The 25953-nt window shown below is 52.9% G+C and overlaps 1 pseudogene; it reads left to right on the top strand.

Moving 5' to 3' along the window:
• Nucleotides 1-25953, top strand: part of LOC140418075 (uncharacterized) — a 185204-nt pseudogene that overhangs the window by 158878 nt on the left and 373 nt on the right.

Raw genomic sequence — 25953 nt, 5'->3', positions numbered from 1 at the left:
GGCGGTGGGGTCTGGGGTGGCGGTGGGGTCTGGGGTGGCGGTGGGGTCTGGGGTGGCGGTGGGGTCTGGGGTGGCGGTGGGGTCTGGGGTGGCGGTGGGGTCTGGGGTGGCGGTGGGGTCTGGGGTGGCGGTGGGGTCAGGGGTGGCGGTGGGGTCTGGGGTGGCGGTGGGGTCTGGGGTGGCGGTGTGCCTGGGGTGGCGGTGGGGTCTGGGGTGGCGGTGGAGTCTGGGGTGGCGGTGGGGTCTGGGGTGGCGGTGTGCCTGGGGTGGCGGTGTGCCCGGGGTGGCGGTGGGCTCTGGGTGGTCGGTGGGGTCTGGGGTGGCGGTGGGGTCTGGGGTGGCGGTGGGGTCTGGGGTGGCGGTGGGGTCTGGGGTGGCGGTGTGTCTGGGGAGGCGGTGGGGCCTGGGGTGGCGGTGGGGTCTGGGGTGGCGGTGGGGTCTGGGGTGGCGGTGGGGTCTGGGGAGGCGGTGGGGTCTGGGGTGGCGGTGGGGTCTGGGGTGGCGGTGGGGTCTGGGGTGGCGGTGGGGTCTGGGTGGTCGGTGGGGCCTGGGGAGGCGGTGGGGTCTGGGGTGGCGGTGGGGTCTGGGGTGGCGGTGGGGTCTGGGTGGTCGGTGGGGTCTGGGGTGGCGGTGGGGTCTGGGGAGGCGGTGGGGTCTGGGGTGGCGGTGGGGTCTGGGGTGGCGGTGGGGTCTGGGGTGGCGGTGTGCCTGGGGAGGCAGTGGGGTCTGGGGTGGCGGTGTGCCTGGGGAGGCGGTGGGGTCTGGGAAGGCGGTGATTGACTCTTAAATGCCTTCTGAAATGACTTAGCAAGCCACTCAGTTCAATTGAAGTTAGGGATAGGCAATAAATGCTGCCCCAACCAGCGACACCCACATCCAATGATTGAAATAGAAATAGTGGACAGCAGCTCCAACTGTGCAGCACTCCTTCAATACTGCATCAAAGTGGCATCCTAGATTATCTAATATGCTGTGAGAGACCTGGCAAGTCACAAATGAGTTAGCCGTGCCTAATGCAGATGGAAAATAACTACTTGGGCAGGGTACATGATAGCATATGACATGTCCCACAGCAACAACTTCCATCAATATAACTCTCCTCACGCCACATTGATCATCAGAAAGCTATGGAGATGTGAAGGATAGTTAGCCCGGGTGGGCAACCTGTATTTTGTTTAAATATTACATAGAACTTACAGCGCTCAGAAGGTCATTTGGTCTATGCCAGTGCTTGTGGTCACAGGAATCTCCTCTCACTTTATTTAATCTAATTCATATCCTCCTATTATTTTCTTCCAAGTACACTATCCCCCTTGATATATATAGGCTATTTGAGGAGGGAGAGAGGGATGGAAGTAGGGAGGCAGGGAGTGAGGAAGGGGGAAAAAAGGGAGGGAAGAAAGGCAGGAGAGAAGGAGCTGGGAAACAAACTCAGGAGGAAATATGGCAGCTCAAACAGTACTCTGCTTCATCTGAGGAGTGCCCACTGCCAGAGTGGATATCGCTGAAGGAATACTGTTTACAAGGGAACTGACCACCATTACCAACCTTTCTTCAATGAGGTGCCAGTAAATACTTGCGGTAACAGGCAAGCAGTATGAATGCTCGTAGTGTGACAAAACCCTCTTCATGGCCAAGACCTTCATCCTGTACTCCCAGGAATATAACTGAATTTGATTAGCAATTAACCATTCATTGCATGACATCACTTTTTTTTTTGTTGCGTCAGATTTACAACGTGTTTACCCAGTCAAGATCCTGCGTTTGATCCCTGGTTTGTGCTCAATGGTGAAGCCTGTTATTGAGGGCCAAGACTTCAGTGTCCCTGAGGTAGGGAAGGGAAATCCACCAGAGCCCCTACCCCAGATCGCTAGCCAGTGACTCCTGCTGGAAAGTGCGATTTCTGAATGGATGACAAAGTTCATTCAATCCACCTGATACAACCAGGAATTTTCAGCAGTTGTCCTCCTCCCAATAGCACCCAACTGGAAAACTGCAATGTTTTTATGTTTTCGCTCACGTAAGCAGAAGTGCATTGCAGTGCTGACCGTTCTTGGCTTGACGAACATACTGACATCAGTCCGATGTTTGCCTTTCTTGAGTTTGGTCTTGTATCCCCCTTGTCCTGCTGTCGTTGTTTAGTTTGAAGTAGTGCTTGTAGAATGTTGGCTTTTGCCTCAAGAAGGTTGGAATACAAAGGGAAGGAAATTAGGTTTTGTTCGAGAGAGCAGTGCTGGAGCACTGCATTCAGATCTGGGCACCACACCTCAGGAAGGATATATTGGTCTTGGAGTGGGTGCAGTGCAGAATCGCCAGAATGATAACAGGTTTGAAGGGTTAATTCATGAGGATCGATTGCATAAACCGGGCCCTTGACAACAGAAGATTGGATTAAGATATTTAAAATATTAAAACAAAGCAATTCTTCACACGAAACCCCATATTTAAACCATTAGAATGGGTGAGTTAGGGCAGCATGGTTGTGCAGTGGTTAGCACTGCTGCCCTACGGTGCCGAGGTCCCAGGTTCGATCCCGGCTCTGGGTCACTGTCCGTGTGGAGTTTGCACATTCTCCCCGTGTTTGCATGGGTCTCACCCCCACAACCCAAAGATGTGCAGCGTAGGTGGATTGGCCACGCTAAATTGCCCCTTAATTGGAAAAAATTAATTGGATACTTTAAATTTATTTAAAAAAGAAGAAAAAAGATTGGGTGAGGGGCCTTTAGAGGCACGGGCAGCTCACCCGATTTATCACAAAGAGCTGAGACCTCGGGCTGGATTTCCGCTTCCCCAGCCATGTGTTTATTGGCAGCATGCCGTTTGCTGGAAGCGGGATTCTATACTCCCACCGTTTGTCAATGGGATTCCCCATTAAAGCCACCCCACGTCACCGGGAAACCCAGGGCAGGAGTGTGCTGTCGGCAGGAATAGTGAATCTCAACGGATGGAGAATTCCGGCCCTAATGTTCGACGAGCCTCAGTCCCAATTGGCGTGTCTGCTGTTTACATTCCAAAAAGCCCAAAATCAAAATTTAACACCGGGGGCTGGATTCTCCGCACCCTCGCGCCAAAATCGTGGTCAGCAGGGGGGGCGGAGACCCATGTTCCTGCAAGAAACCGGGACCAGCGCCGGTTCACCGATTCTGCGGTCACCGAAAAGCGGTGTACTCCACCGTTTTGACGCTGGCGTGCAGACATAGTCCCAATAATGGAGAATGCAGCCCCAGGTTTCTCCAGTTCTCCATGGGCAGCACGGTGGCACAGTGGTTAGCACTTCTGCCTCACAGCACCAGGCACCCAGGTTCAATTCCGGCCTTGGGTGACTGTCTGTGCAGAGTTTGCACATTCTCCCCCTGTGTGTGTGGGTTTCCTCCGGGTGCTCCGGTTTCCTCCCACACTCCAAAGATGTGCAGGTTAGGTGGATTGGCCATGCTAAATTGCCCTTAGTGCCCAAAGGTGTGCAAGTTAGGTGGGGTAATGGGGATCGGGCGAGGTAGTGGGCCTAGGTAAGATACTCTTTCAGAGGGTCAGTGCAGACTCAATGGTCCGAATGGCCTTCTTCTGCACTGTAGGAATTATATGGTTTTGTGGTTCTGTCCCACATCTCAATTACTCTGAATACAGGCAACATTCTTGAGTCTCTCTTCTGAACTGAGGTATGTTCCAGCCAGACCTCCATGCAGTTTTAGCTGGACTTATTCTAGAGTTTTGGCATTATAGCTCTGCGCCATTATATTGCAGAGCGTGCCTCAGATCTCTTTCCACTTTATCCATTGGCATTTAACACATGGGGTGAAATTCTTGGTCTCGTGACGCCACAAACATGGGGCGAGATTCTCCGACCCCCCCGCCAGGTCGGAGAATCGCCGGGGGCTGGCGTGAATCCCGCCCCCGTCGGTTGCCGAATTCTCCGGCACCAGATATTCGGCAGGGGCGGAAATCGCGCCGCGCCGGATGGCGGGCCCCCCCCCCCCCGCGATTCTCCGGCCCGGATGGGCCGAAGTCCCGCTGGTAAAATGCCTGTCCCGCCGGCGTAGATTAAACCACCTACCTTACCGGCGGGACAAGGCGGCGCGGGCGGGCTCCGGGGTCCTGGTGCCCCCACGGTGGCCTGGCCCGTGATCGGGGCCCACCGATCCGCGGGCGGGCCTGTGCCGTGGGGGCACTCTTTTCCATCCGCCTTCGCCACGGTCTCCACCATGGCGGAGGCGGAAGAGAGTTCCTCCACTGCGCATGCGCGGGAATGCCGTCAGCAGCCGCTAACGCTCTCGTGCATGCGCCGCCCGGAGATGTCATTTCCGTGCCAGCTGGCGGGGCACCAAAGGCCTTTTCCGTCAGCTGGCGGGGCGGAAATTAGTCCGGCGCGGGCCTAGCCCCTTAAGGTTGGGGCTTGGATCCCAAGATGCGGAGGATTCCGCACCTTTGGGGCGGCACGATGCCCGACTAATTTGCGCCGTTTTGGGCGCCAGTCGGCGAACATCGCGCCGATACCGGAGAATTTCGCCCATGAACCGTGATCGGGCGGAGAATTGGATGTCCGGCCAAAATTGAGGTCCGCACCCGGCGCCGATTTGAGCGCCATGCTCCGGTCTGGTGGCGATAACGAGGTTTCCGCCCTGCGCCAGCGGCAGCATGCTCAATCTGTATTTGCATGCATTTAAATATGATTAACGGGTTTGACCAATATGTTCTGGGCCTCTGTGATGCTCCTCCCCTCTCAGGCGGAAGTCCTGTTGGCATGATTTACTACAGGTATTTGCAAATGGGGGCTGGGTGCCCTGGTTACTGAGGGGGAAAGAGAAGATATGCAAAGTTTGAAAAACTGTTAGAAATTGCAGGGCTTGCTGGGGTGTGGTTGCCAGGGCTGGGAGAGTAGCAGGGACCAACTTGATGACAGCGCTGTGGATTCGATGGGCGGGATTCTCCCGTACCCGGCGGGGCGGGGGGTCCCGCCGGGATGGAGTGGCGCGAACCACTCTGGTGTCAGGCCCCCCCAATGGTGTGGAATCCTCTGCACCTTCAGAGGTTAGGCCCGCCCCGGAGTGGTTGGAGCCCCACCGGCCGGCAGGATAGGGGCCTGACGCCACACCAACCGGCGCCGAAGGGCCTCCACTGTCCATGTGCACAGGGATTCACTTCCGCATCGGCCATCGCGGAGGACCACAACGGCCGACGTGGAAGGAATAGAGTGCCCCCACGGCACAGGCCCGCCTGGGGATCGGTGGGCCTCGACCGCGGGCCAGGCCACTGTGGGGGCACCTGCCAGGGCAAGATCCCCCCCCACGATCCCCCAGGAACCCCGGAGCCCGCCTGTGCCACCACGTCCCGCCGGTAACGGACCTACTCTGATTTATGCCGGCGGGACTGACTTCAGGTGGGCGAGACTTCTGCCCATCGCGGGCCGGAGAATTTGGGCGGCCCCAGCACCCATTGAGTCGGACCGGACCGCGCCATTCTCCGAGGCGGGCAGCGCGACTCACGCCAGGCCGGTTTTTGGGGGTGGGAAAATTGGGAGGACGTCGGGGGCGGGATTCACGCCGACCCCCGGCGATTCTCACACCCGGTGGGGGGTCAGAGAATCCCGCCCAAAGTCTCTCCCTTGGGATCAGGGTGGCCTCACTCAGGCCGCCATGAGTATGGGGGCTGGATCTTCCGCAGCCCCCGTTTGGCGCAGGGGCGGAGAATCGAATTTCACGACGAGATCGGGCCAGGCGCCAGTCCGGCCATTCTCCGGGCCCCGAATATCTGCGCGTTCACGATTTACTCCGCGCAGCTGGGGGGCCATTGCCAGAGGTCCGCCCAGCGATCCCCGCTCCCGACCGGCCGCGTTCCCGACGGTGTGGAACTAACATGCTATGGCCAGTCGGGACTCTCGCGTGGCGGCTGCGGACTCAGTCCGCGGGCGCCCTAGGGCCGGGGGGATCCTCGGCGCGCGGCTGACCGGGGGAGGAGGCATACATTTCCCGATGTCTCCGCGGTTTGAGTTTGTCATGGCGCTCGGCGCGGCCGCTGGAGGCCGCCACCGTGCGCATGCGTGGAGTCGAAACCGGAAGTGCGGGGGTCTGTATCCACAGCTAAAGCTGCGTGAAGCACTCCGGGTCCCTGCTAGGCCCCTGAAGGTAAGTGAATCGGTTGCATTTTTTTCAGGAAACTCAGGACTGAAACGCCTGCGTTTTTACGCCGGCTTGGGGACATAGCACCATTTTGGGAGAATCCATCCCTTTGTTTTACAGACTCCCAGCTGCTCACTCTGCTGACTGCTCACTCTGTCCTCTAAATGTTCACAGAGCCTCTGGTCATTTGGGAACCAACCCAGCCCACTCCTGTGGAAACCCTCGGACCCCAGCTGCCCAATTAAAGGGAAGGGTGTGGCCAAGCTCAATTAATGGACGACCAAGTGCACTCATCAGAAATGCAGCCCATTGCAAGGTAAGCAGGGAATAGCAGAGCTCACCCCAAACTAAGGTCTGTGATGAACGTATTGTACTAACCATTCACCACTGTATTACATTGTATCATGTTGGTGCCCTTCTGGGCTCCGCCCCTGGCTCCGCCTCCTTGAGGGGAGGAGTAAAGAGCAGCTGCCCTGTAGGCAGCTCTCACTTGCAGAGCAGTCGCAGGCAGGCACTGTTCTAGTCGATTACAGCCACTGTTCACTTCAACTCTCTATCTCGCGTGAATTGATGGGCACATCAATTTAATCGACTACAACATCGCTATGGAAGCAGCCCTCAAACCTGACCGACTGGAACTCAACCCACAGGCCGCGGAGGCCAAAGGGATTTTTTCACACTGGCTCCGATGTTTCGAGGCCTACCTCGCCGCTTCCTCCTCGCCCACTGTCACCGACGAACAGAAGCTGAGCCTCCTCCACGCCCAGGTGAGCCATCGAATCTCTGTACAATGCGAGGAAGCCTCCACATACGCAGACGCCCTCGCGATGCTGAAGCGCCTATACGTGAGGCTGATGAATGAAGTGTACGTGCGGCATCTCCTCACCACTCGCCGCCAACGCCCCGGGGAATCGCTGGAGGAGTACCTACGCGACCTCAAAGTCCTCGCGCGAAGCTCCAACTACCAGGCCATCACGGCCTCTCAACATATGGAACTCACTGTCCAGGACACCTACGTGGCTGGAGTCCGGTCCAACTACGTCCGACAGCGCCTGCTCGAGAAAGGCGCCCTCGACCTAGAAGAGACGGTAAAACTAGCCACCTCCCAAGAAGTAGCGTTTCAAAGCCTCAACACGTTCCCGTCCGATCACGCGACCCCCTCATGGACCCCCGACCAGAGAGTACCCCAGGCCTGTGCCGCGCGGCTGCCCGCCCAACCAGGGGGGCTACCCTCCTATTTCTGCGGCCAGCACCAGCACCCCCGGCAGCGTTGCCCAGCTCGGAACGCAAACTGTAGCGACTGCGGTAAAAAAGGACACTTTGCCAAAGTTTGCCTGGCCAGGTCCAAATCCTCCAAATTGCAGGCCCGACTCTTGGACTCACAGGCCCGCAGACCCCGCAGTGAGGCTGCGTGCCTGCCGGCTCCGCCCACTCCGGACACGTCATCTGCCTCGTGTTGTCCGTGGGGGCAGCGATCTTAAACTCCGCACAACACGGGCGATTCACGGGGGCCGCCATCTTGGTCACCGTCTCCCACGCGGCCCACCATGTGCGACTCATGATGGCCGCCATATTGGACGCCATCTTCCTCGCCGCCCGACAAGTGCGACCGACGGGGGCCATCATCTTGGCCGCCATCTGCAACGCCGCCCGACACGTGCGTCCGACGGAGGCAGCCATCATGGGACCACCCCATCACCTACGACCACGCCGGCTACCTGCAACTCGACCAGTCACGACCAAAACACCTCTGGAACTCCATGATGACCGTCCGGGTCAAGGGACACGAAACGCCTTGCCTGTTCGAGCTTCATTCACCCAGGCACGGTAAGGTGCTGTTCGCTCCAAATCTCCCCCGCACTCCAAACTATTTCCCTCGCTTCCGGATCGCCCTCAGTGCAGATCCGGGGGTACACTATCGCGAACCTCGCGATTCAAGGCGTCGAATACGCAAACTTTAAGCTATACGTACACCCCGATCTCTGCGCTCCTCTCCTGTTGGGACTGGATTTCCAGTGCAACCTCAGGAGCCTGACCCCGAAGTTCGGCGGGCCCTACCCCCTTCTCACCGTATGTAGCCTCGCGACCCTGAAGGTCGCCCCTCCCCCGCTCTTCGCAAATCTCACCCCCGACTGTAAGCCAGTCGCCACCAGAAGCAGGCGGTACAGTATCCAGGACAGGACTTTTATCAGGTCCGAGGTCCTGCATCTCTTGCGGGAAGGGATCATCGAGGCCAGCAATAGACCCTGGAGAGCTCAGGTGGTGGTTGTCAGGACCGGGGAAAAGAACCGGATGGTTGTAGACTACAGCCAAACCATAAACCGGTCCACGCACCTCGATGCGTACCCCCTTCCCCGGATAGCAGACATGGTTAATCAGATCGCACACTACCGGGTGTTCTCCATACCACCAGCATACCACCAGTTCCCAATCCGCCCGGAGGACTGCCAGTACTCGGCCTTTGAGGCAGGCGGCCGCCTCTTCCACTTCCTCCGGTTCCCCTTCGGCGTCACAAACGGGGTCTCGGTCTTCCAAAGAACGATGGACCGAATAGTGGACCAGTACGAGCTGCGGGCCACATTTCTGTACCTGGACAACGTCACCATCTGCGGCCACGACCAGGAGGACCACGATGCCAACCTCCAGAAATTTCTCCAAACCGCCCAAGCCCTCAACCTCACTTATAACAAGAAGAAATGCGTTTTCCATTCATGGAAAACGGTGTTCTAGGGCCCGGGCCCGACCATATGCGCCCCCTCCTGCAACTCCCCCTTCCCCACTGCCCCAAGGCCCTGAAAAGGTGCCTCTGGTTCTTTTCCTATTACGCCCAGTGGGTCCCCAACTATGCGGACAAAGCCCGCCCACTGATCAAGGCCACCATCTTCCCACTGGCGGCTGAGGCCCGCCAGGCCTTCAGCCGTATCAAGGCAGATATTGCCAAAGCCGCGATGCACGTGGTGGACGAGTCCGTCCCCTTCCAGGTGGAGAGCGATGCGTCAGAAGTCGCACTCGCCGCCACCCTTAACCAGGCGGGCAGGCCAGCAGCATTTTTCTCCCGTACCCTCAACGCCTCCAAAATTCGACACTCCTCAGTCGAAAAGGAAGCCCAAGCCATCGTGGAAGCCGTGCGGCACTGGAGGCAATACCTCGCTGGTAGGAGGTTTACCCTCGTCACTGACCAACGGTTGGTAGCCTTCATGTTCGATAATAGACAGCGGGGCAAGAACGATAAGATCTTGAGGTGGAGGATCGAACTCTCCACCTATTATTACGATATAGTATATCATCCTGGGAAGCTCAACGAGCCGCCAGATGCGCCAGCGCGCAAGATGACCGACTCCGGGCCATCCACGATGACCTCTGCCACCCGGGGGTCACCCGGCTTCTCCACTACATCAAGGCTTGCAACCTGCCCTACTCCACTGAGGAGGTCATGGCCATGACCAGAGACGCCAAATCTGCGCGGATTGTAAGCCGCACTTCTATTGACCGGATAAGGCCCACCTGGTGAAGGCATCCCGGCCCTTTGACCGCCTCAGTGTCGACTTCAAAGGGCCCCTCCCCTCGACCAACTGCAACACGTATTTTCTCAATGTCGTTGACGAGTTCTCCCACTTCCCCTGTGCAATCCCCTGCCCCGACATGACCGCGGCCACCGTCATTAAGGCCCTACATAGTATCTTCACCTTGTTCGGTTTCCCCACTTGCGTCCACAGTGACCGGGGCTCCTCATTTATGAGCGACGAACTGCGTCAGTACCTGCTCAGTAAGGGCATCGCCTCGAGCAGGATTACTAATAAAAACCCTGGGGAAACGGACAGGTGGAGAGGGAGTATGGAAGGCCGTCCTCCTGGCCCTACGGTATAGGAATCTTCCAGTTTCCCACTGGCAAGAGATCCTCGCTGACGCGCTCCACTCCATTAGGTCCCTCCTTTGCACGGCCACGATCGCCACCCCTCATGACCAACTGGGCGGCATGGACTGGTTGGGCCGAAGGGCCTGTTTCCATGCTGTAAACTTCTATGATTATATGATTCTATGACCGCTTGTTTGTTTTCCCTAGGAAATCCACCTCCGGGGTCTCGCTTTCGTCCTGGCTGAAGACACCGGGGCCCGTCCTACACTGCAAACATGTAAGGAGCCATAAGTGGTGTATTGTACTAACCATTCACCACTGTATTACATTGTATCACGCTGTTGCCCATGTGGGCTCCACCTATGGACCATTGTACTGTACTACATGGAATGTATCATGTTGGTGCCCATGTGGGCTCCGCCCCCTTGAGGGGAGGTATAAAGAGCAGCTGCCCTGTAGGCAGCTCTCACTTGCAGAGCAGTCGCAGGCAGGCACTGTTCTAGTCGATTAAAGCCACTGTTCACTTCAACTCTCTGTCTCGCGTGAATTGATGGTCGCATCAAGGACAATGCACTGTGTCCTTTGGTACCCCTCTCAGGGCAGAGGCCTCACCAGTGACACTATCAACTAGCCCACTCCACTGGACCACCAGCTCTCCCCAAGCCCTGCCTCTTATTCGCCCCTGCTTCTATCCATCCTGACCCCGGGCAGGTAGTCGCAACCTGTGTGTCACGCCCAGGACACACAGCACACTGCAGCTACACTCTCAGCAGACACACACTTCCCTGCCTCACCTCCATCTGTAGGACCTGCCCACTCACAAGCCTGTAAGCATGGAGGCCATTGGTGGCCCACGGTGATCCTCTCCACCGCACAACCAGGTGCCACCCTGCTGTCAGGATAACACACGGTCCACCCAATGAGGACACCCACAGTAGATCACACTGTGGGAAATAGGACAGGGGCCGCAGAGCCTATTGCTGACACAGGTTGCGGCAGCCAACGGTACCCCTGTTGACAAGGATAGGTGGTGAGGATAGAGGCTCCCTGGTGCCACTCACTGCTGGGGACAGGGGAATAGTGTAGAAGGCAACATACAGGGGCTGTTTAGCACAGGGCTAAATCGCTGGCTTTGAAAGCATACCGAGGCAGGCCAATAGCACGGTTCGATTCCCGTAACAGCCTCCCCAAATAGGCGCTGGAATGTGGCAACTAGGGGCTTTTCACAGTAACTTCATTTGAAGCCTACTAGTGACAATAAGCGATTTTAATTTCATGTCATTTCATATGGGGGGGGGGAACGGCTGAGGGGTGGGGGTGTATAGCCACCTGAGTTGGTCATTTCCCGACTTAAAATGGAGAACCGCAAAGGCTGAAGGGAAATTCAACCAACACAGGCAAAGACTAGCAGGTGCAAGTTTACTGTGTGTTAGACTCTGCAGAAACCCAGACAGCATCGATACAAGCAGCCATCTGCATAGTAATGTAGCAGCCATCTACATAGTAATGAGCGAACCCCGGGAACAATCAAAACATTTTACGGTAAACAAGGCCAAGCCAGACTCCTCGGCGCCAGCAGGAGCCAACACAAAAGAGGTTGACGGACACTTAAAGACCGCCCAACGATCAGGGAACCGCTCCAGCATTGGAGAAATCGAACCAAGCGATTGGAACAAAGTCCAATCACTTGAAACCAGGTACAGGGTCCGCCCCAAAGGGTGGGAAGCCCCTGGGGACTAGAGAGTAAAGCCCCCAAGTTCAAATCGTCCTTCTTGACAGGGTCACTCAGCAACGCGAAGCAACTCCTGAGAGTGAACTGTCCGGCGGCCTCCAAGAAGGTAAGTCTCAAGTCAATGTTCGCTACGAGATAGGCGCTCCTAGCTACCAGTCCATACCAACTTTGAATCCCGCAGACTCAGAACCCGAACGAAAGGCCATTTGTTCCCCTGACCTGGTGGGCCAGTCTGCAGCTAAGTATAGGCCTGTTAGTGATAGAAATAGCCTAGAAAGTAGAGTTTATGCATGAGTAGCAATTTACTGTGTATAATAAATGTGTATTGATTTGAATCTTACAAATTTTTGTGTTGAGTTATTGATCATTACTTGAACTTGAACCTCGTGGCGGTATCATAAAGATACCTGGCGACTCTAGAGCAAAGGTTATAAAACAGAGCCAATTGAACCAACCAAAAGTTAGCAATAGGTGGGTTTGGGGGAACATGTGGAGGGTGGAGCTGAAGTGCAACTCAGGGTCACCAAGTGGCCTGTTGGATTTGGATGGGCAAGGGAATACTCAACTTGCTAACATGTCTTCTCTTTCTCCCCTGCAGAGAATGAATTTCAGAGTACAGCCAGCAATGCTCACTATCTGGGCAGCACGGTGGCGCAGTGGGTTAGCACTGCGGCCGCATGGCGCCGAGGTCCCCAGCTCTGGGTCACTGTCAGTGTGGAGTTTGCACATTCTCCCCGTATTTGAGTGGGTTTCGCCCCCACAATCCAAGAAATGTGCAAGTAAGGTGGATTGGCCACGCTAAATTGCCCCTCAATTGGAAAAAATGAATTGGGTACTCTAAATTTTAAAAAAAGCATTGCTCACTATCGACCTGGCCGCAGCTGCCATTGCAGACACATGGAGGCTGGAGGGAAAGGACCTGTTTGGGGCCGACACTGCACAAGAGGAATATGCCCCTGAAGGGCAGCGGCCAGCCGGTGAGGCTCGAATGCCACTTGTACACACGTCCTTCGAATGTGATCCCAGATCGCCTGTACTACCAAAGACTTTGGCTAATCAGGGAGACCATGCACCACCTGTGCCAGATGATGGTGCACCTGGCACTGCAGGGGTATGGAGGAGGTTACTAGCTCCCGGTGGTTGTCAAGGTGATGGCCGCCCTGAACTTTTACGCCTCTGGGTCTTTCCAGGGACCAAGCGGGGACCTGTCTCGAATCTCTTAGACGTCCGTACACGGGTGCATCCGCACTGTGATGGATGCCCTATAGCCTGGGCAGTGGCCTAAATAGACTTCAGTTTAGACCAGGTCCACTAACATGCCCGGGCAGCAGGATTTCCTGCCATTGTTGGTATGCAGAGTCTGCATGTTCGCCCTGTATCAACGTGGGTTTCCTCCAGGTGCTCCGGTTTCCTCCCACAAGTCCCGAAAGATGTGCTGTTAGGTGAATTGGACATTCTGAATTCTCCCCCAGTGTCACCGGAGTCTGGCGACTCGGAGATTTTCACAGTAACTTCATTGCAATGTTAATGTAAACCTACTTGTGACAATAATAAATCATCATCATTATTATTATAGGGGGTGGTTTAACACAGTGGGCTAAACAGCTGGCTTGCAGTGCAGAACAAGACCAGCAGCGCGGATTCAATTCCCGTATCAGCCTCCCCAAACAGGTGCTGGAATGTGGCCACTAGGAGATTTTCACAGTAACTTCATTGAAGCCTACTTGTGACAATAAGCGACTATTATTATTTTTATCTTTTTTTTAAGTTATATTCTAGGTCAGCAAAGTTTTTCTTAAATAAATGGTTTTTATTGGGTTTTTGATCAAAGTATATTTATAGTTATGTACACAGAATAAAATATATATATATAGAAGAGAAGAAAAAAAAACTGGTAGGATATTGCGCACTAGCTCAACAACAGCAACTCTGTACAGTTAGCAATATTATTTTTAATACATACGTAGGCACCTGTTTTGGGGCGGGGGGGGAGGGGTGATCTGGGAAGGTACATATACATTTGGGTGCCGGAGAAATACTTACATTGGTTATGCCCGACACAGAGAGGGCAGTACGAGAATGGATCTGGTGTTGGTGTTGTTACTTGCTTCTCCCGGACGGTTTTCGCTGCCGTTGTCGTCTCGCGTTCACCTCCACATCGGCCGTTTGTCCCATCTTTTGCCTGTATTTTCCTTGCTCTCTGTTACTGTAATTGCCAAGTTTGTTGTCGTTTCCCGTGCTCTCCTTCCGGCTATCATTCCCTTGCCTTCCAACCCCCCCTCTGGTTCCCCTCTATTGTTCCCTGTCTCCTCCCTCTTCCATCTTCCCCACCTCCCCCCCTTATGCCCCCTTTCCCTCCTGCCCCCTCCCCTTCTCCTGTGGTTCGCCTTTCTTTTCTCTTAGGTCTATCCCTCCCTCTCACACCTTGGCTACTTTCCCCTGTTTCTTGGCTACCTGGCTATTCTTCTGCTTGTTTGTTGGCCACAAACAGGTCTCGGAACAATTGGGTGAATGGCTCCCACGTTCTGTGGAAGCCGTCGTCTGACCCTCGGATGGCGAATTTAATTTTCTCCATTTGGAGAGATTCCGAGAGGTTGGACAGCCAGTCTGCAGCTTTGGGCTGTGCTGCTGACCCCCAGCCAAACAGGATTCTACGGCGGGCGATCAGGGAGGCAAAGGCAAGGGCATCTGCCCTCCTCCCCAGGAATAGCTACGTCAGCAAAGGTGAGTGCCCGAGTATTATTGGCAGTCTGAGCCCTTACACCACTGAAAGAAAAATGGAGCAGTACTTCAGAGGATATGGACGAATTAAGGAAATTGATCTGAAGAATGGATTTGGATTTGTGGAGATTGAAAATTACAGAGGTGCAGAGGATGCAGTTTATGAACTGGATAGAAAAGAGTTGTGCAATGAAAGAGTGACGGTTAAGCATGCCAGAGCATGCAATAGGAGAGAATGAGGAGGAGGGGGACGTTATCAAGGTCGCTTTAGCTAGAGCTATCAATGCAGTGGAGGAAGGAATGGGCCTCCAGTTCTTACAGAAAACAGAGTGATTATTGAGAACTTGTCTTCCAGAGTTAGCTGGCAGGATCTGAAAGATTTCATGAGACAGGCTGGAGAAGTTACCTTTGCGGATGCGCACAGGCACAAAATGAATGAAGGAATTGTTGAATTTGCCTCCTACAGTGACATGAAGAATGCTCTTGAGAAGCTCTCTGGCACAGTGCTGAATGAAAGAAAGATCAGGGTGGTTGAAGCACGTAAGCAACGCATGTCTCGTAGCAGGTCTCGTTCTCGCAGTCAAAGCTCTTCTAGATCTACTCCAGGGAGTGTAAGTCTCACAGTCGCTCCAGGAGTAGGAGCTGCAGCAAATCCCGATCTGAGAGTAGATCGGCCTGTTCCTTCGAAGGATCAGAGAGGCCATTCCTCTATGGCAGGCATTGTCAAAGTCGGGGGTGTGACCCGCGAGTGGCTCACGGGCGGGTGTCGGGAGGGTTGTGGAGCCGTCCGTCGCGGCGCTCCCGATCGTGCAAATCTGCGCGCAACAGCCGCATCAGCCGGCCTTTAATAACGGCGGCTGCAAGCAGCCTTCAAAATGGCCACGAACATGTAAAAAAATGCGGCCGTACTGCACATGCGTGCCCGATCATCGGTGCACATGCACAGTGTGGCCGCATTTTTTAAATACGGTGGCAGCCTTTCTTTTTACAAATTCGGGGGGGTTTTATTCATTTTATTTTGTTCATTTATTTTATTCATTTTTTTTTTACAAGTTTGGGGGGGGGGGTTTATTCGATAAAAGTTTACAGGAAAAAATGCAGAACTTTGGACAGGTGGAGACTCCATACTTTCCGACACCAGAAGGCTTCCCCTTCATCCAACAGATTCCATTGGAGAAGCGTGTACGAAGGCCAAAGGGACTCAAAACCATTTCCTCCATTTTTGTCAGCAGCAAACAAGGCAAGAGAAAATGGTGGGTCACGCAAGTCAGCCAGCGTGGGTCGCGAAGGTCGGCCAGCATGGGCCGCGAAGGTCAGCTGGCGTGGGTCCCAAAGATCGGCCAGGTTGAGTCCCGAAGGTTGGCCAGTTGGTAAAGATAGGTCCCCGGAAAAAAAGTTTGAAAAACACTGCTCTATGGCATCTGGGGATCATGTAAGATCACGCACACGTTCACCATCTGGTGAGAGTGCAGACTAAGCATGTTAATGTGGAGTTTTACTTGAATGAGTGAAAGTTGATGGAAAGGAATGAATTAGAAAGAAATGCAAATCTTAAATTTGTTAAAACTGCAGTACTTGCATTTACTGAGCTTTGTTCATTTAACTTGTTACATGCAGAGTTGCATTGTTTAATTATTTCTTCGATGTCATTGGTTTCTTTAGCAATGAGTCCAAATTTTTTTAAACTTTTGGGATTAAATATAGTGGTGTAAATTGCATTTCTCTTATGTACTCCTTTTAAATAAAGATTGTACATAGTTAAAAAAAAAATTATTATTATTATGTCCCAGGTCCAAGGGGTGATCTGGAGCATGCATGATCCCCTAAGAGCACTTCTCATCGGGGGTGCCCTTCATAATTGGAAGGGCTGTCACTCCCTGAATGTGCAGTTGATGTGTGACCACCAGCTGCAAATCATGCATGCCTGTGCCTATTACCAAGGTAGGGTGCACGACGCATACATCCTAGAGCACCCATCAGTTCCCAGCACATTTGAGACGCTCCGCCGGATGAGGGGATGACTCTTTCGTGACAAGAATTGCCAGCTGATAGCTTCCAGTGGCGCCATGGAGTGAGTGGTCGCACACAGGGCAGCTCCAGCTCGTAGGCATTGGTTAGAGCTCTTTTTACCCAAGAATGGGGTAATTTTGACAGGAAAGTCGAGCTGAAGGTGTGGAGGAGAAGTTCCCCATGTGAGTGGCTTTTCTGCTGGTTATCAGACCCGGCAGAAAAAGGTTAAAGACCTGGCCAAGCAACTGGAGGAGATCTGTGGCGCATCAACAATTGGAAAGATGGCAGAGGGTGAAGGATTGTTGCAAGCTGGAAAACCCCAGTTGGAGCAGTTGATGCCGTTTATTAGAGAAACATTCTGCCAGCAGCGATAGGAGATGCATGAGGATCGGTCAAAGGCCATCGAGGGAGCGTTATCTCACTTGAAAGGACCAATGGAGAGTCGACAGGTGCCTGGAGGCTCAGGGAGATCTGGGAGATAGAGAAGGGGCTGTCCAATCACAGTGGTCGGATAGTGGCATTGGAGGCAGAGGTGGGGTTCCTGGGGGACCTTTGAAAGTCGCTAAGGGCAAAGGTAGAGGAGCAGGAGAATAGAATCTGCATACCTTTGGCTTGCTAAGGGTGTAGAAGGAACGAGTGTCTTGAGATTCATGGCAACGATGTATGGACAAATGAGATGAGTTCACGGAGTTTTGGGTTGTACAGGGGAATGAGGCGGGGTGTCTGTTATCACCACTGTTGTTCGCGCTGGCGATAGAGCCCTTGGCGATGGCCCTTAGGAGGTTAGTAGAGTGGCAGGGGAATGTGAGGAAAATAAGGAACACCAGGTGTCACTGTATGCAGATGACCTGCTGTTGTCGTGTCAGCCCCATTGGAGAGTATGGGGTGAAGTATGGACACATTAGTGAGGTTCGGGACCTTCTCGGGCTATAAGCTGAATGTTGGAAAGAGTGAGGTGTTTCGGTGAATGAGGCGGATCATGGAGCCAATTTGGAGGTGTTGCCATTTAGGGTTCCAGGGATAGGTTCAGGTATTTGGGAGTTCAGGTAACGGGAGAGTGGGTGACGATGCACAAATGGAACCAAACAAAGTTGGTGGAGAAGTTTAGGGAGGACTTTAGGAGATGGGATACACTACACATGACACTGGCAGGGAGGGATCAGATGATAAAGATTAACATTCTGCCAAGGTTCCTGTTTGTATTCCAAACACTCCCGAACTTCATTCCAAAAGCCTTTTTCCAGAAACTGGATGCAGTGATTTCGGAGTTTATATGGGATGGGAAGGTACTGAGGGTGAAGAGGTCCCTGCTACAGAGGCAGAGGCAGAAAGGGGGGTCGGCATTACCAAATGTACTGCATTACTATTGGGCAGCGAATATGGAGAAGATGAGGTGGTGGTGGGAAGGAGAGGGGGTCAGAATGGGTTAGGATGGAGGAGGAGTCCTGTAGGGGGTCCAGCCTGAGGGCCATGGTGACAGCGGCGCTTCCGCTTGTGCCGAGAAGGTTCACGGTGAGCTCGGTGGTACAGTCCATGATTAGAATGTGGAGCCAGTTGAGGAGACACTTTAGGATAGAGGGGACGTCGGTGCTAACACTGCTGTGTGGGAACCATAGGTTTAAGCTGGAGGAGACGGATGGCATATATAGCAGGTGACGAAAGGTGGGGCTGGTGAGGGCATGGGATTTATATCTGGGGGAGAGGTTTGCAAGTCTGGAAGAGCTGTGGGAGGGGGAAGTGAGTTCAGCTTTATGCAAGAGAGGGACTTTGCGTGAAAGATATGGAGAGGGTTTCCAAACCTGCTGGTGCATACCCTGTTGGAGCGGTTGCTGCTCCTGGATGTAGAAGGGGAGGGTAGGATTGGGAATATTTCTGGTGGCTGGGAGGATTAAGGAGAAATGGGAGGAGCTGTGGTGGGAGATAGGATGGGGAAGGTGTAGTGAGGCGATGCGCAGGGTGAATTCAACCTCCTTGTGTACGAGAATGAGTTGATTCAGTTTAAGGTGGTGCATAGGCTGCATATGACTCGGGTGAGGATGAGTGGGTTCCTCCAGGGGTTGGCAGACAAGTTGAGGACCAGCAAGTCAGATGGGGTCTATCCCCTTCGCCTCACAGACCTCAGCGAGCGTTATTCAGTATTGGTCTCCACAAACAGGTACCAGACGCAACGGCATTCATGGGGGTCTCCCAGGGGATCGGATGCCCCCAGGTGCATGCCCTTTGGGAAGGGTTGTACCCTGACACTGATTCTGCCACTTGGGCACACTGGCACTACCAGCCTGGCACCTGAGCAGTACCACCTAGTTGCCAGCTTGTCACTGCCAAGGTGTCCAGGTAGCACTGTCAGCTGGCAGTGTCACTGCCAAGGTGTCCAGGTAGCACTGTCAGCTGGCATTGTCACTGCCAAGGTGCCCAGGTAGCACTGTCAGCTGGCAGTGTCACTGCTAAGGTGCCCAGGTAGCACTGTCAGCTGGCAGTGTCACTGCCAAGGTGCCCAGGTAGCACTGTCAGCTGGCAGTGTCACTGCCAAGGTGCCCAGGTAGCACTCTCAGCTAGCAGTGTCACTGCCAAGGTGCCCAGGTAGCACTCTCAGCTGGCAGTGGCACTGCCAAGGTGCCCAGGTAGCACTGCCAGCTGGCAGGTTACAAGTTGACACTGCCAAGTTGGTATTTTTGAGTGGTGTTGATTTGGCTTGGGGTGCCCTGCGTGGGTGTTGGGGAGGGATGTGGGAGGGGCTGGGGAGATCGGGGCACCATTTCTCTCACTGCGTTGAGGAATTCTGGTGAGCTGAGCTCCTCAGTGCACAAAATTGGGGACATTCACCACTGAGGCCCCCTATCTAATGCGAGTGCCGTTTTATAGCGTTGTGTTTCTCGGCATTGTGACCGCCAGCTGAACACACTCGCTGTGGGACTTTGTTCCTATTTAGTTAAATCCCGGCCTTAATATCCTGCTGTGCCCAGTGTTTCAAATTCCACAACAGCAGCTTGCACTCAGAGAGCACCTTCGACAAGTGAAATGTCCCAATGCACTTGGACTAAAGTTATCGACTCAAAACCCATCCTTTTGACCAATCTTTGAGGTACTTCCACTATTTTAGGATGCTTTCTCTGTTAAATACATCATACATAAGTTGTTGCTTACATGTGTCACACCTTTGTTCTTCCTGTGTGCAAAATATATGTTTGTTAAATTTTCTTTACAATTCATCCACCCACTTAAAATATTTTATCCAACTTATTATGAGGTTCTTAAGTTGCCTTCGCAAATTTAAATATTGTTTCTTGTTTGGTAACATTCATCAATTTGATCAGTTTTGATGACCTTAATTACAACAGCAACAATAACAACTTGATTTTGTTTTCGCACCTTCAATATAATAAAATATCTCATGGGCGCTTTGCTGAAAAGCAAAACCTGACACTGTCACAAAGGGAGATATTAGGGCAGATGGGCAAAAGCTTGGTCAAAAATGTAGGTGTTTGGGAATGCCTCAAAGGAGGAATGGGAAGAGGAGATTCATGTAAGGGACAATGAAAGGAGTGTTTAAGCCAAAACCCTCAGCACTAGGAAGGACAGAGTGTTTTGGCCAAGGGTGGTATCATGACCGGTACAGGCTTGGAGGGCCAAAGGGCCATTTCCTGTACTGTATTGTTCTTTGTTATTATGTACAACCCCAGTAGTTTCCTACTGCATCTTCCCTCGTCGGTGCCTTATTGGCCAACCCTATTTCTACAAAGGTATATGAACTGTGTTAAGGGTTCCCCTGCCCCATTATCGGGGGAGTTCATATTCTGCAAGCTCCACGGGTAGTGGATTGTGTCTACCCTGTGAGACCCGTGCGGGTTACAACAGAGAGGCAGAGAGGTCAAGGGAGGAAATCCCAAAGACTATGGGCCCTGGCAGCCGGGAGCATGGACACCAGTAAAATAGAGGATGCCCAAGCGAGTGCAGGACCTGTAGTTTTTGGTCCTCTGTGACCCGGCCGGGGGCCGTTCTGAGGTAGGCCTCGAAACAAGTCTGCCAGTGCTTGAAAGCTGCTGCTGCGTTCACTGCGTGGGGGCTGATCCTCAGGCATTCCGGGATGATCCTGAGCTCCATAGTCCTTTAGTCACGCTTAATAAATTGTAGCGCACAAAGACTCCGAGAGACGAATAGAGTGAAGTCGATGAGGCTTTATTAAGCGTGACTGTTCCCCCGTAGTTCAGTAGTAGACTGGCCTGCGGGGGAGGACTCCTGGTTCTTATACTCCGCCTTCAGCGCGGAGCTAGGGGTCAACGGCCAACCAGGACCCGGGATCTGTCAGCCAATGACATCACGGCTTCACAGTCCCACATGACCCCTAATGCATACTACCACAGGAAGTTGGTGTGGCCAAGGGGGGATTTGAAAACAAGGATGAAAAATCCAAAATCGAGGTGTTACTTAACAAAAACCAGCACAGATGTGCAAGCACACAAGTGAGGGTAAAAGGGACACAGCAAGAGTTTTGGATTGCCTCAAATTTATGGACAGTTGTTATGGGCCAGGGTTTAGAGAACCCCAAAGTGTATCATGGAGTTCACCTGACCCACAACTTTTAATAGATTGTGGTATGGGGAGCACACGGCCCACTCCACAGGTGTGGTACAGCAGAAATTGAAAAGTATTTTTTAAAAGCAAAACAATGTTTATTCGATGAACTCAAGTTAACCTTTTTAAAACATACAGTGAACATCTTAGCAACCATCAATTCAAATACAATCCCCAAAGACTACAACACCAAGTAATCCTTTAAGCTTTCCTTTTAACGTCCATAAGACTTAAAACACCATTCAACAGAAGCACATCAGGTTTACATTCACGACTGAAAACATTTATAATTCTGAATTCACCAAATGATCAAGAGATAGTCTTTTGATGGCAGAGAGAACAGCAGTACACCTGCTTGGGCTGGCTTCAGCTCCAACACTGAAAACGAAACTAAAACACATCCTGCAGCCTGCTCAAAAACGAAAGTAAAAAGCTGACAGACAGCCCAGCTCCACCCACTCTCTGACATCACTGCAGTAGTAAACACCCATTTCTTAAAGGTACTCTCACTACAGATATTTATATATACACCCGTTTATAAACACCCATTTCTTAAAGGTACTCTCACATGACACAGTATTGTGTGGGAGGCCAGTGAGGATTAGTTTGTAATAGCCAAATCTGGAGGTAACCAAGGCCTGGTTCAGGGTTTCAGCAGCAAATGAGCTGAGGCTCAGCTCATTTGCTGCTGAAGCCCTCAACCATGCCTTGGTTATCTCCAGATTTGGAGTAAGGCAATATTAAAGAAGTAGAAATAAACAGTCTTAATGATGCCAAAGATATGTGGTCAGAAGGGGTCAACTGTGACACCAAGATTCTGAACAGTCTAATTTTGTCTCTAACAGTTTCAGGGAGAGGGATGGAGTCAATGATTCGGGAATAATTTTTTTAATGTATTCATGGGAGGTGTTCATTGCTGGCTGGGCTATTTCAGAGGACATTCAATAGTCAACCACATTACTGTGGGGTCTGGAGTTATATGTAGAGCAGAAAAGAATGGCTGATTTCCTTCCCTAAAGGGCATTAGTGGACTTTTACAACAACTATTTCATGGTCAGTTTAATGACTCAGAGGAGGTTGGCAGTAAACAAACATATATTTATTTACACTATTTAAATATATCTGCATAATACAGCATATTGCTCCCAGTACAATCTTAGCTGGGAGGATTAACCTCAGCAGGCCATATTTTGGGCCTGCTTTTATGTTAGCTCATAATGAACCCCAGGTGGTTGGCCGCATCCCCTTACTTGGGAAGTTCGTACTCCACGAGTCCCACGGGGTGATCCATAATGGTTTCCCCGTGTCCCTTGTTGGGGTTATGATACCCCTCCCCCCAAAGTCCAAATGACCCCCTTCAGCCGCCAATGGTGGGGCCTTCTGCGCCGTTTTGGCCACGGCTGCTGGCGGCTCTGGGTCAGGTGGAGTGATCGATTAGCCTGTTGCCGTTTCTTGGCTGATCACCGAAGAGTTACTGCTGGGACCTCAGTTCCGGATACGCCATCGTCCGCCAGCACGGACCATCTCAGTGTCCATCTCAGATCCAGAATCATCCGCCTCTTGTTGGACTGGGCTTGGTGACCTGGACGGCCGGGCCTCCAGACTGAGGGATCGTTCCTGGTGTGGCGAAGGTGCTATCCCGTTTGTCAGGTGTCCTGAAGGTCGGGTTCACGCTTCGGCAAGTGAACCAAGTATTTTCTCTGGATCCTTCCCTGGATCTGGACTTTATATGAAACTGGGCCCACACGTTCCAGTATCACACCCGGGAGTCAAAGTGCTCCATCACCAAAATTGCGAGCATAGACGGCAACCCCGGCGTGAAATGCCCGCTCCGCCACCCCCAGGTCATGGTGCCTCTTCTGCATCTCCTGTTGCTTCTCGACTTTGTTTTTCTTTCAGTTTTTTAAAACATTCTTCCAATTAAGGAGCAAGTTAGCGTGGCCAATCACCTACCCTGCACATCTTTTGGTTTGTGGGGGTGAGACCCATACAGACACGGGGAGAATGTGCAAACTCCACACAGACAGGGAGCCGAGGCCAGAATCAAACCCAGGTCCTCAACGCCTTGAGGCAGCAGTGCTAACTACTGCAACACTGTGCCGCCCTTGCCTCTCTACTTTGTTGTTGAGACTGGGGAAGGCCAGATTCAACCGGGTCCGGAGACTTCGGCCCATCAATAACTCCGCAGGGACGATACCCGTTGTCACAGGCAGCGGTGTGCAGCAACTAAAAAGGAACCGTGCCAAACACATGTCCATGGACCCCGTTGATTGCTTTTTCAAGCTCTGTTTGAAGGTCTAGACCACCCTTTCTGCTAGTCCATTGGAAGAGGGATGTTACGGGGTGGTTCCAATATGCCGAATGCTATTCCACCGCTTCAACACGGCAAATTCTTCGCGAGTGAACGGTGTCCCATTATCTGTCACTAAGACCTCCAGGATCCCATGTGCGGCTACAAAAAGGACCTCGGAGCTTTTCAGTCGTAGCCCCAGATATCATGGAAGTCATCCTGCATACCTCAAGCCACTTCGGGTGGGCAACCACGATCACAAGGAACATGGATCCCATGAACGGTCCCGCATAATCCGTATAAAGGTGAACCCATGGGCATCCCAGCCATTCCGAAGTGTGAAGGGAGGCCGTTGCCATGAGTTTCTAACGTTCCTGGCACGCTGGGCAGCTTTACACAAGCCCCTCGATGTCCCCATCAATACCAGGCCACCAGACATAACTGCAGGTGAACATTTTCATTTTAGGCGCTCCTGGATGGCTACTGTTCACTGTTCAGGCAGGGCTTCCTGACTCTGTGGGGGGATGACCATATGAACGCCCCACAATATCATTCCATCCTCCAAACTGAGTTCGCAGAACGTCTGGGCGGAAGACCAAAGGGTCACTGGAAGGGCCTCCTTTTTCCCCCCGCTCAACAACATGGGGCAAAGCTTCGTCAATTCTGGCTGTGTCCATACACGCACCCGAGCATCTGTCAACGGCAATGAAGTTGAGTACGGCATCCACCTCATCTGCCACTGGTGGGGACGCTCACGGGCAATGGCAGATAGCCGAGGACGTCTGCATGGGTAATCTTCACACCCGGTCGGTGCTGGAAAGCGTATTCGTACGGAGAGAGCAGGAGTGCCCAACTAGGATCCTAGCCGACACTGTTGGCGGGATGCCTTTAATCTGCCTGAAGAGGCTGAGCAGCGGCTGCGGCCTGTTGTAACAAAAAAACTTTTGCCCATAAACATATTGATTCAACTTCTTTATCCTGAAAATCACAGGCAAGCCCTCCTTCTCCATCTGCGCATAATCATGCTCTGCGTCCGCCAGGGTCCTTGAAGCGAATGCAATGGGGTGTTTCATGCTGTCGTTCCAGCCATGGACCAGCAGTGCCCCAATACCGTAGGGGGAAGCATCACATGTTAAAATTAGAGGACTAGCCAGATCGTAATGCACAAGAAGCTGCTTCGAACATAGGTGCTTCTTAACGGCAATACATGCCTTGCCTTGAGAAGCGCTCCAGCACTACTCTTGGTCCTTCCTCAACAATACATGGAGCGGAGCTAGCAGTGTGGCCAGGCTGGCAATGAACATCCCATAGTAGTTGACCAAGGTCGGGGTCCTTTTATAGCATGAACCTTATCCTCCATCGGGTGCAGACCATCCCTGTCCATCCTGTAACTGAGATAGATTGCCGCTCTAGTGCGGAAGACAAACATTTTTTTAAATTTCTTTTTATACATTTAGAGTGTCCAATTCATTTTTTCCAATTAGATGGCCAATCCTCCTACCCTGCACATCTTTGGGTTGTGTGTCGAAACCCACGCAAACACGGGGAGAATGTGCAAACTCCACACGGACAGTGACCCAGAGCTGGGATCGAACCTGCGACCTCGGCGCAGTGAGGCAGCAGTGCTATCCACTGCGCGGAAGACAAACTTACCGTGCCTCAGCCTGGTACCCACATAGACAAAATGCTGAAGTACTTCCTGTAGGTTCACCATATATTCCTTCTCTGTAGACTCCATAATAAGCACGCCGCCCAAATAGATGACCACCTTTGGCAGGCCCTGCAAGATATTCTCCATCACCTGCTGAAAAACCGCGAGGGCAGATGAAATCCAGACTGGGAGGCAGGTGTGATCAAACAATCCCAGATGCGTACTGATGTTTCAAACTTTCTGGACTCTGGGTCGAGCTCTACCTGCAAGTAACTATGGCTCATGTCCAGCTTCAAGAAGGAGCATCCTCCAGCTAATCTGGAGTGCAAATCCTCGAACTGGGGCATTGAGTACCGATCCAGATGTGAAGCCCTGTTCACGGTGAACTTGAAATCACCACAGAGCTGGTTTTATCGGGCTTCATCACCGGCACCACAGGCGAAGCCCATTCTTCAAACAGAACAGGGCGTCTGATCCCCAGATCCTGTAGGCGCCATAGTTCCGCGTCGAATTCTGGAAGTATCGGCACCGGATGGCCATTGACGTGCAATCCAGGTGATCTGGATTGGTGCAACTGTTGGAGCCAAGACACAGTTTAATTGCACTAAACAGTCATCCTCACCCGGGGCAACCCTGGTTCTCGCCAACCTCGGTGGTTGTCGCGCACGGCATTCTCTGCGCCAAGGGAAGGACCCTCACGAGTCCTTCAACCACACAGTTGGCAATGCGGTCGGCTCTCTCCTCATCCTTGGGTGAAATATTCCACTGGACAGCAACAGCACCCAAGATCAGACCTCTACCACCGAATTGCCTTGGGGGCTGATCTGTCGGAGGAAGTTTGGCCGGACCTGCACCATTCGGTGACCTAGAGGGAGTTCGAAACGGTGGGTGGGCTAAACTATGGGTGCCGTAGTCCATGGAACCCGGCAGCTCCTGAACACCTTTCTCCGCGTGTTCACGAGAGAGGGAAAGTTTAATGGCCTGTTTCAAATCTAGAGTTTTTCAGCC

This window comes from Scyliorhinus torazame, chromosome 1, assembly GCF_047496885.1.
Source record: "Scyliorhinus torazame isolate Kashiwa2021f chromosome 1, sScyTor2.1, whole genome shotgun sequence".
Taxonomy (NCBI): domain Eukaryota; kingdom Metazoa; phylum Chordata; class Chondrichthyes; order Carcharhiniformes; family Scyliorhinidae; genus Scyliorhinus; species Scyliorhinus torazame.
This window is presented reverse-complemented; position numbering and strand designations above follow the sequence as displayed.